The sequence below is a fragment of the Sinocyclocheilus anshuiensis genome, unplaced genomic scaffold, assembly GCF_001515605.1.
Source record: "Sinocyclocheilus anshuiensis isolate Anshui unplaced genomic scaffold, SAMN03320099.WGS_v1.1 scaffold880, whole genome shotgun sequence".
Lineage (NCBI taxonomy): Eukaryota > Metazoa > Chordata > Actinopteri > Cypriniformes > Cyprinidae > Sinocyclocheilus > Sinocyclocheilus anshuiensis.
The window spans coordinates 800,907-810,438 of record NW_015548254.1 but is presented as its reverse complement, the minus strand read 5'-3'; the positions used below and the strand labels follow the sequence as shown (position 1 = coordinate 810,438).

Genomic DNA, 9,532 nt, shown 5'->3' with positions numbered 1-9,532 from the left:
CACTGTCGCACTTGTCGTAAAAGTAAAGAAAAAGGAACAAGGCACAAGTGAAAAGTCGCTAACAACATAGCTAACATGGCAGCGATGCAGTTTGGCCATGTGGATGAGTACAAGGAAGTAAAGGAGGATTTTGAATCGTACATTGAGTGTTTTGAACAGTGGCTGCTGGCGAATGACAATGAACTAAAAGCAGCGTTGCTAGCGCATTACAGACCGCAACCATTAATTATCGCGGAGCGTTTTAAGTTTCAGAAACGCAACCAAAAGGGGGTGAATACGTGGCAGATTACATCGTGGCTTTGAAGCAGCTATCAGTGAGCTGTGAATTTGGACAGTATTTGAGTGATGCGCTCAGAGACAGATTTGTGAGTGGATGCAACGCAAATTGTTGAGTCAAAAGGATCTAACGTTCCACCAGGCTTGCGAAATTGCGTCATCCATGGAGCTGGCCTCAAGAAATACGTTGGAAATTGCGGGTAAGACAAGGGATTTACAGTCAGTGAATGCTGTGAATGAAGCAAAACTTTTTCATAGGAGAGGAAAAGGGAAGTTTAAGGGGAGAGATGATTCTGAAAAAGGAAAATACCAGAAGAGGGAACAGAGACCAGAAGAAAGCAATAAATGTTACAGATGTGCTGGGAAACATTCTGCTAGAGACTGCAGGTTCAAAAATTAGAAGTGTCATGGGTGTAACAAAATCGGACACATTGCAAGAGCCTGTAGAAATAAAAGAGCAGCCGGACAGACACAGTATGTGGAAGCAGAGAGTTGTAATGAAGGAAAAGAGGATGAATCAGAGTTATTTGGTGTATATACAATATACACAACCTCAGATGGAAAGAAAGGAATTGTGGTGAATGTGAAATTGGACGGGAAGTGCATGGACATGCAGCTTGACAGGGGGGCAGCTGTGTCGCTGATGTCAGAACACTCATACAAGGAGTTCCTGTCACACTTACCGTTAAGCAAAACCAGCATGCAGCTAATTACATATTCAGGTGAGAGAATTCAATTGCTGGGATCCGTAGATGTGCCAGTGCAGTATGAAAAGCAAAATGTGACACTGCCATTGGTCATTGTCAAAGGGGAAAGGCCAGCCCTGCTGGGCCGGAACTGGCTAGAGAAAATTCAGTTAGATTGGCCAAACATTTTCAATGTGGAGAAAGCTGAAGTGGCCTCTGACCCAGCAGTAAAAGCAGTGTTGAGACGACACACAGAGGTATTTTCTGACAAACCGAGCGCAATTAAAGATTTTAAAGCAACTATCCGAGTACGTCCTGATGCACCACCAATCTTTCAGAAAGCTAGACCTGTTCCTTATGCATTACGTGAAGCTGTGGAAAAGGAACTGGATAGACTGGAAAAAGCAGGCATAGTATCCAAAATTGACAGAAGTGACTGGGCAGCGCCAAACGTAGTTGTGCCTAAAAGTGATAAGTCCATCCGCATTTGTGGTGACTATAAAGTCACTATAAACCAGAATCTGGAGGAGGAAACATATCCGCTACCCAACACAGAGGATTTGTTCGCTAAGCTGGCAGGTGGAACATTGTTTAGTAAACTGGACTTGGCGCATGCTTATCAGCAATTAAAACTGGACCAGCACTCTGAGAAATACCTCACCATAAATACTCACCGTGGCTTGTACAAGTACCATCGTCTGAGTTATGGAGTGGCCAGTGCTCCTTCTATTTTCCAGGCCGTCATGGCTCAAATCCTTCAAGGGCTAGATCATGTCATCTGTTTCCTTGATGACATCCTTGTCACTGCCAGCTCAAAAGAGGACAATATCAGGAAACTGGATGAAGTGCTTACCAGACTGCAGAGGTATGGCCTCAGAGTAAAACTTTCCAAGTGTCAGTTCATGCAAAGCAGTGTTGAGTATTTGGGGCACCGCATCGACAAATAAGGACTTCACCCTACTGACGAAAAGGTAACAGCGATTGTAAACGCCCCAAAACCAAACAATGTCACTGAGCTACGGTCTTTTTTGGGCCTCCTGAATTATTATGGACGTTTCTTGCAAAATCTCTCCAGTTGGCTTCAGCCTTTACATAATCTGCTTAAACAGAAGCAACCGTGGAGCTGGACTGCTGCTTGTGATATGGCTTTTGAGGAGGTGAAACAGCTGTTGCTCGGTAGCACAGTGCTGGTGCATTATGATGGCAACCGACCCCTGAAATTAGCCTGCGATGCCTCACCTTATGGGGTAGGCGCGGTGATCTCGCATATTATGGACAATGGAGAGGAGCGCCCCATAGCGTTCGCATCTCGCACGCTGACGGAAACCGAGAAAAAGTATGCTCAAATAGAACGACAAGCCCTGTCCATCATCTATGGGGTAAGGAAGTTCCATAAATATATTTACAGATGGAAATTCACACTCATAACTGACCACAAGCCTCTGCTGGCGATTCTCGGACCAAAGGCAGCAATACCAACTTTGGCAGCTCTTCGAATGCAGCGATGGGCATTAGTGCTGATGGCTTATAATTATGACATTGAGTATCGGAAATCAGCTGACCACATGAACGCTGACGCAATGTCCAGACTGCCAACAGTGGTTAAAGATTGTACTGGGGAAGAAGGAAGTGTGTTGTACTTTTCCCAGTTGGATGATCTTCTGGTGTCTGCAAGGGACATAGCCCAAGCAACACGGAAAGATCCCACACTATGCAAAGTGTGGGATTATACTGTGAATGGCTGGCCCAACTACGTGTCGGAGGAGAATCTGAAACCGTACTTCACACGTAGACATGAGCTGTCGGAGGACCAAGGCTGTGTGTTGTGGGGAATGCGTGTTATAATTCCACCCAAATACCGATCAAGACTACTGGACGAGCTACACCATGAGCATCTAGGAATCTGCCGTATGAAGGCCCTCGCTCGTAGCTACCTGTGGTGGCCAGGATTAGATGGCTGCATTGAAGAGAGAGTGCGCAGCTGTAGCTTCTGTCTGGCAGTTCAAAAGTCACCTGCCGGGGCGCCTCTTCATCCGTGGAGATGGCCTGAGAGGCCATGGCAGAGGATCCACATTGATTTTTGCAGAAAAAGACAAGCAGTTCTTCCTAGTAGTGATCGACAGCCATTCAAAATGGTTAGAGGTTGTGCCAATGTCATCAGTCACCTCCTCACTCACCATTGATGCACTCCGAGGATTGTTTGCAGCTTATGGGATACTAGAGGAGGTGGTCTCCGATAATGGGCCACAGCTCGTGTCCACTGAGTTCACTGATTTCCTGAAGGGAAATGGAATAAAACATACACGAGTCCCTGCCTATCATCCGGCCTCAAATGGTGCTGCAGAAAGATCTGTTCAGATACTTAAAAACTCACTTCTGAAAAATGTTTGTGAAAAACAGGGTAAGCAGATGCTTTCACTCAAGCACAAATTGGCAAATTTCTTGATAATGTATCGGAGTACACTTCATACCATAACAGGAAAAACACCAGCAGAGCTGTTTCTAAAACGTCACATCCAAACACGTTTTTCACTTTTGAAGCCTGATCTAGCAAAGTCAGTTCAAGCAAAACAGCAGGAACAAAAGAAACAACATGACCGAGGAAGACAAATCCTAAGGTCCTTTGTGGAGGAAGAACCAGTACGAGTCCGAAATTTCAGAGGAGGGCAGGAGAAATGGTTGAGTGCAACGGTGATCAAGCGAAAGGGTCCTGTAAGTTATGTCGTGCAGGAGGGTCAGAGAAGGCACACTGTGCATGTGGACCATATGTTGCCAAGAAATGCTGCAGAAGGATCTCCCATACCTGGTGTGTTAGAGATCCCGAATTCAAGTGTCACTGATGATAACAGAGGACCATTGAACTTTCCTACCATTGGTGACTGTTCCATGCCAATCATTGAGCCTAAGAGCCCTGAAAACACAGAGAACGTGACAGCACAAGTTCCAGGGTGTGCAACACCTGCTGTGGAAACTGTTCGCAGATATCCTTAGAGGATTCATACTGCTCCATAAAGGCTGCATTTATAAGTTACAGTATTATAGGTGTTCTTTGCTAATGCTTGAAGTTAAAGAAATAGTTGTTATAATATTTTGTAATACTGTCATCAAAATGTTTGGAAGCCATTGGGTTTTCCTGTTGCACTAAAATGAAAAAAAAAAGTTTGTTTCTAAGCTATTATTGTTGTAAGGAAGGAGTGTAATAGATGATCTGAGTGACATTTACGTAAAACTACGCCCCCATTGTACGTACGTGTGTGGCCTGTTTAGAGCGTGAGTTCGGAGTAAACAAGTCAGCTTGCAGAGTACATGTCTGTCGTTCATCTCCCCAAATCCAACTCCTAGAACAATATATTACACCCACTCTAATATTTACATCTTGTTTCATAAATTATGGTCGTCAGCTGAAGCCTTGAGGAGGAAACTGCAGTCAGAAACCAATGTGAATAGGAAGATTGCTTACTTAACTCACCTCAAACATTTTGACATTTACAAGAGCTTTTAGACTTATTAGGCCGCTCATAAGAAAGGCACTTATCTTGGCGTTATGCAATATCATGCAATAAAGTTGCAGCTATTTCAGAAAACCTCAATGGTGGATACCGCCATTATTAGGCATATTCTAACATTTTAATATCTTCGCTTAGTTTTTGTGAGCTGCCAATACATATTCGAGATATATTTATACAGAGGACAATGTGGAACCAGATAATACAGGGTTACAGATTTCTACATGCATAGTTGGAACATTTGAGAAAGTACAATACAAGACATATCACCAAGTGTTAATCTATTCATTCTGAGTTGTTACTGTAATATATGTCCAGAACTCTTCCCAAGGAGACAACCCATCCTCTTTCACACCATTTACTCTATTAAGCATAGATTCGTAAGAAGCAATTTCTATCATTGCACTCACCCAATCTTGCAGTGTCTCAGAATAATCCTACTAGCCATTGTAATACATACCATTATAACAGAAAGTACACGCTTAGAAACATTTGGTAATTGAGACTTGTCACCTAATAAACACAGTTGAGGTGTTAGAGATATTGTGGAGCCATACCAGCAACTTATGACATCTATAACTTGTTTCCAGAATGGTTTAACTAGGCTATACTCCCAGATACAATGTAAAAAGGTACCAGTTTCCAACTGGCATTTCCAGCACAAATTGTCCTTCATCAGTTTCATCCTGTAAAGTCTTACAGGAGTGTGGTAGTATCTGTGAAGAATCTTATATTGAGTGAACTTTCCCCTTGCTTCTTTTATATATTTACCACACCCCACCAAAATGCTGGACCATTTCTCTGGATCAATTTGTCTCTCTGCCAAATGGTCCTTAAATTTCCCAAATCACTACTCCTAAAGGAGTTTACATAGGTAATATTTCTTAACTGTTATTTTCATAGTAAAAGAGGAACTGCATAACACGTAACATCATATAAATATTTTATCATATACATCTTTGCTTTTTTTTTTTATTTATAATCATTTAACCATATAATCATTCATCCATTTTTATTATACTACTTATTTTTTTCTTATTTCCTTTCCTTGCTTATATATATACACACACACGCACACACACACACACACACACTTTTATGCAAAAGTTTGGGCACCCCTCTAAGTCGAAGTCATAATAATGACTTCTTCATAAGAAAAGATTGTAGTGATATGCCATTCATTTTCTAAAGAAAGCTGCATAATGTGATGTTTTTCAGATAGAAAAGTGTAGCAGTATTGAGTTGTATGAAATAAAGTTGAATGTGTTTGGGCACCCTTTCAATTGTATTGATTTTCATACATGTAGTTACTTATTGCTGATTAATTACAACACAGTATTGATTTGATTGGCTCAGTGAACCTTAACACTGCAAATTCAGGTGCAACCCATCATGGAAAATTATATTTAAGGAAGTTAATTACTAGTTGTACTTCTCCTTGATTCTCTACTGGAAAGAAGCAACATGGGAACCTCAAAAGAACTCCCTAATGACGTAAAAACTAGGATAATTCATCAAGTTGAATTAGGAGTAGGATAAAAAAAATTTCACAAAGGTTTAAGGTCTCTGCCTCCACAGTCAGAAATATAGTTAGAAAATTGAAGGCCACAGAAACAGTCATTGTCAAGGAAAGATGTGGTAGGCTGAGAAAAATATCCGAAAGGCAACAGCAAAGAATGGTTAGAATTGTCACAGACAAACAACAGATCACCTCCTAAGAGATCCAAGAGCATCTGACTGCTGATAATGTAATTGTACATTGTTCCACAGTCCAGTGCACTTTGCATAAGGGACAACTCAATGGAAGGATGATGCGGAAAAACACTTTTCTGCGTACTGCCAACAAGCTGATTCGTTTGAGGAATGCAAAGGCTCATCTGGACAAGCCAGAATTATTTTGGGCTAATGTGCTGTGGACAGATGAAACTAAGATAGAGTTATCTGGTCACAACCAGAAGCGGTTTGCATGGTGGAATAGAAGAACCTGCTCCCTACTGTTCAATTTAGTGAAGGGTCCATCATGCTATGGGGCTGTGTGGCAAGCACAGGTACTGGAAACCTTGTCAGAATTGAGGGTTGCTTGGATTCCACCCAGTACCAGCAGTTTTTTAAAGGGGGCATAACACACACAGTTTCACCCAATCTCATGTTAATCTTGAGTACCTATAGAGTAGTACTGCATCCTTCATATCTCCAAAAAGTCTTTAGTTTTATCATATTTATAAAAGAAAGAATCAGCTTTACGATTCTCTCCGGAAAAAGCCGAGCTAAAGAGTAACGAGCACTTGGGCACCGAATGCCAACAAAACAGACATTTGATGCCGTTTCACTTACCGTCTGCAGTTCTGAATCATGACCAAGATCTTTTATAGCTGGGACCGCTCCATCCTTCAGTATCAAACGATGCGCAAATCCAGCGTTGAACTGGGCCTTGTTTATAAAGCGTTCATCAACAAGCACACTTGTGAAACTCCGTTGCTGCCCCGGAAAAACAAACTGTATCCACTGTTTACATAACGCTGGGTTCTTTAGGAAGCTGAACTTCCCCCTATCTTTCCCCCTACAACCAAAAACACACTTCTTTGGAGACATTCTTCCCGAGCAAGTCCCGTGCAGCGCTGCCGCCGGATGAAGCGCGTTGATGGGAGCGATCTCGCTCTCGCTCTGGTCGATGTGTGCGCGGGCGCATTTTCCGGGAGAAATGCCCATATAAGGAGTTCCACCCTCGTCTACGTCATGAAGAGCCAAGATCGAAAAAAACTCCCTGAAACTTGTACGAACCCGGAAGTAAGATTTTTGGCACAGAAGTACTGTGTCATACGTCCAAATAGTTTTTTGAAACTTTGTCCATGCTTAGCATGAGAATCCAACTCTTTAACAGTGTAAACAACTCTGAATGCATGAAACAGCATTGTACCCCCCCCCTTTAAGAATAATGTTCAAAAATCAGTCAAGAGGTTGAAGTTACGACGGGGTTGGTTGTTTCAGCAGGACAATAACCTAAAGCATTGTTCCAAATCTTCCAAGGAATTCATGCACAGACACAGAGACAATGTTCTATAATGGCCATCCCAGTCCCCAGACTTAAATATCATTGAAAATCTATGGATTGATTGGAAGCAGGCTGTCCATGCTCAGTAGCCATCAAGCTGGCAGACGTTCTGCAAGGAAGAATAGTCCAAAACACCTGCATTCAGAATTCAGTGATTTATCAGTGGCTATAAGAAGTGTCTACAGGCTGTTATTTCTGCAATAGGTGGCTCTGCTAAATATTGATGTTATTATTCCATTGGGGTGCCCAAATTTTTGCTCGTGTCTGTTTTTGTTATGATTCATATTTCCTTGTTTCTGTTTCCTAAAGCCTAGCAGATTATTATTTGAAATTATGATAATTATCAGGGGTGCCTAAACTTTTGCATAAAACTGTATATATATATATATTATCCTCATTAAGGCAAAAACAAGCCTAAATCAGATTATTTAGTCTTTTAACCTTTCTGTTTCTTTTTTTTCTCAGGTGCTATTTGGCTGAAAGGGGAGTTTTTATGGGTCACGTTAAACCAGGATTTGTTGTGCTGGTCACATTGACATTATTAGTGTTTATTATTGCTTATGTTTATGATTTCTCTCTCATGCAAGTCACGCACTCTCTCACACCTGGTTTAACATTGCAAATCAAACTAAGCTATATAATGTGGTGTCTGAGGGCTTGTCTGGCAAAACAAATATCTGGAATTTTTGAAATAATCAACAAACTATTCAAACAACTACCACAGTGAAAAAACCCAGTGCATCCATTAGAACAGAACACATATCAATTCACCAATATGTAGCACATCCAAGCAATTATCATTTCATTCTGGACGAACCTGATAAATGTAGTTAGAATCCATTCCTGGTCTTGATGGTCCCTGTGGCCCCTCAACAGGTAGATGCTCGTAATGCCATCCGGAGCACATGGGGGAATAAGAGCTCAGTCCAGGGAAAAGCAGTGCTGACTCTGTTCTTGGTGGGTTTGACTGGAGGACCTGAAGCTCAACAGCAGCTGGAGGAAGAGAGCCGACAACACAGAGATTTAGTGCAGAGCAACTTTGTGGACTCCTACTTCAACTGGACCATAAAGACAATGGTGATCATGGACTGGTTGGCCACTCGTTGCCCTCAAGCGAATTTTAGTTTGAAGGTTGATTCTGACATGTACATAGACCTGGAGAACCTGATGACCCTCCTATTGGCACCCAACACACCCAGACAGAACTACATTACAGGCCATTTGATGTGGAACCAGAATGTCATCAGAAACAAAAACTCAAAATGGTATGTTCCAAAGGAGCTGTACCCCAAACCAAAATACCCCACGTATGTGCTTGGAATGGGATATGTTTTCTCCAATGATCTTCCCCCCAAAATAGTTGAGGCTTCTGAAGCCATAAAGCCTTTTAACATAGAGGACGCTTATGTGGGCGCTTGTCTGAAACGGTTGGGCATAAATCCCTCTGGCGCTCCAGATCCTTCTCAGTTTCAGACCTATATGAATAATCCTAAAAGTCACAACCTTTCCAAGCTCATTACAACAATTGCGGGGTCAACGGAGAAGGTAGTAGAGTTCTGGCTAAATGTGAAGGGACATAAATGAACAGATAAACCATAACACAAGGAACAAGAATGAGCAAAATTAAGACCCAGCACGTCCTCTGTGAATGAATGGTTATGATACACTTGAAAGGTTGTGATATCTCAAAGAGATTAAATATCAGAATTGACTGCTGTGGAATATAGGACAATGATAGAACTTAGTTCATATGAAATAAAATCAAAATTACAATAAAATGTGTCTATAAATGTAACAGAGTTAACACATGTATTGTATGTTCTTAAATATATTTAAATATAACAAAATAAACTATATATTTAAGGTAAATTATTATTATTATTATTATTTATACATATCATTAATTATTACATGACAAATTAATCTTGACACATGTACAGTCATGAAGGTTTTTTTCTGCATCACTAATAATGAATAATAATAATAATAATAATAACAATAACAATAACAAT

General features: G+C 41.2%; 2 pseudogenes; both read left to right on the top strand.

The window, feature by feature from the left end:
• The first annotated feature begins 683 nt into the window (after nt 1–683).
• Nucleotides 684–3,953, top strand: LOC107655333 (uncharacterized protein K02A2.6-like; annotated as a pseudogene).
• Nucleotides 3,954–6,871: 2,918 nt separating this feature from the next.
• On the top strand, nt 6,872–9,104 carry LOC107655332 (beta-1,3-galactosyltransferase 2-like; annotated as a pseudogene).
• Nucleotides 9,105–9,532: the final 428 nt, after the last annotated feature.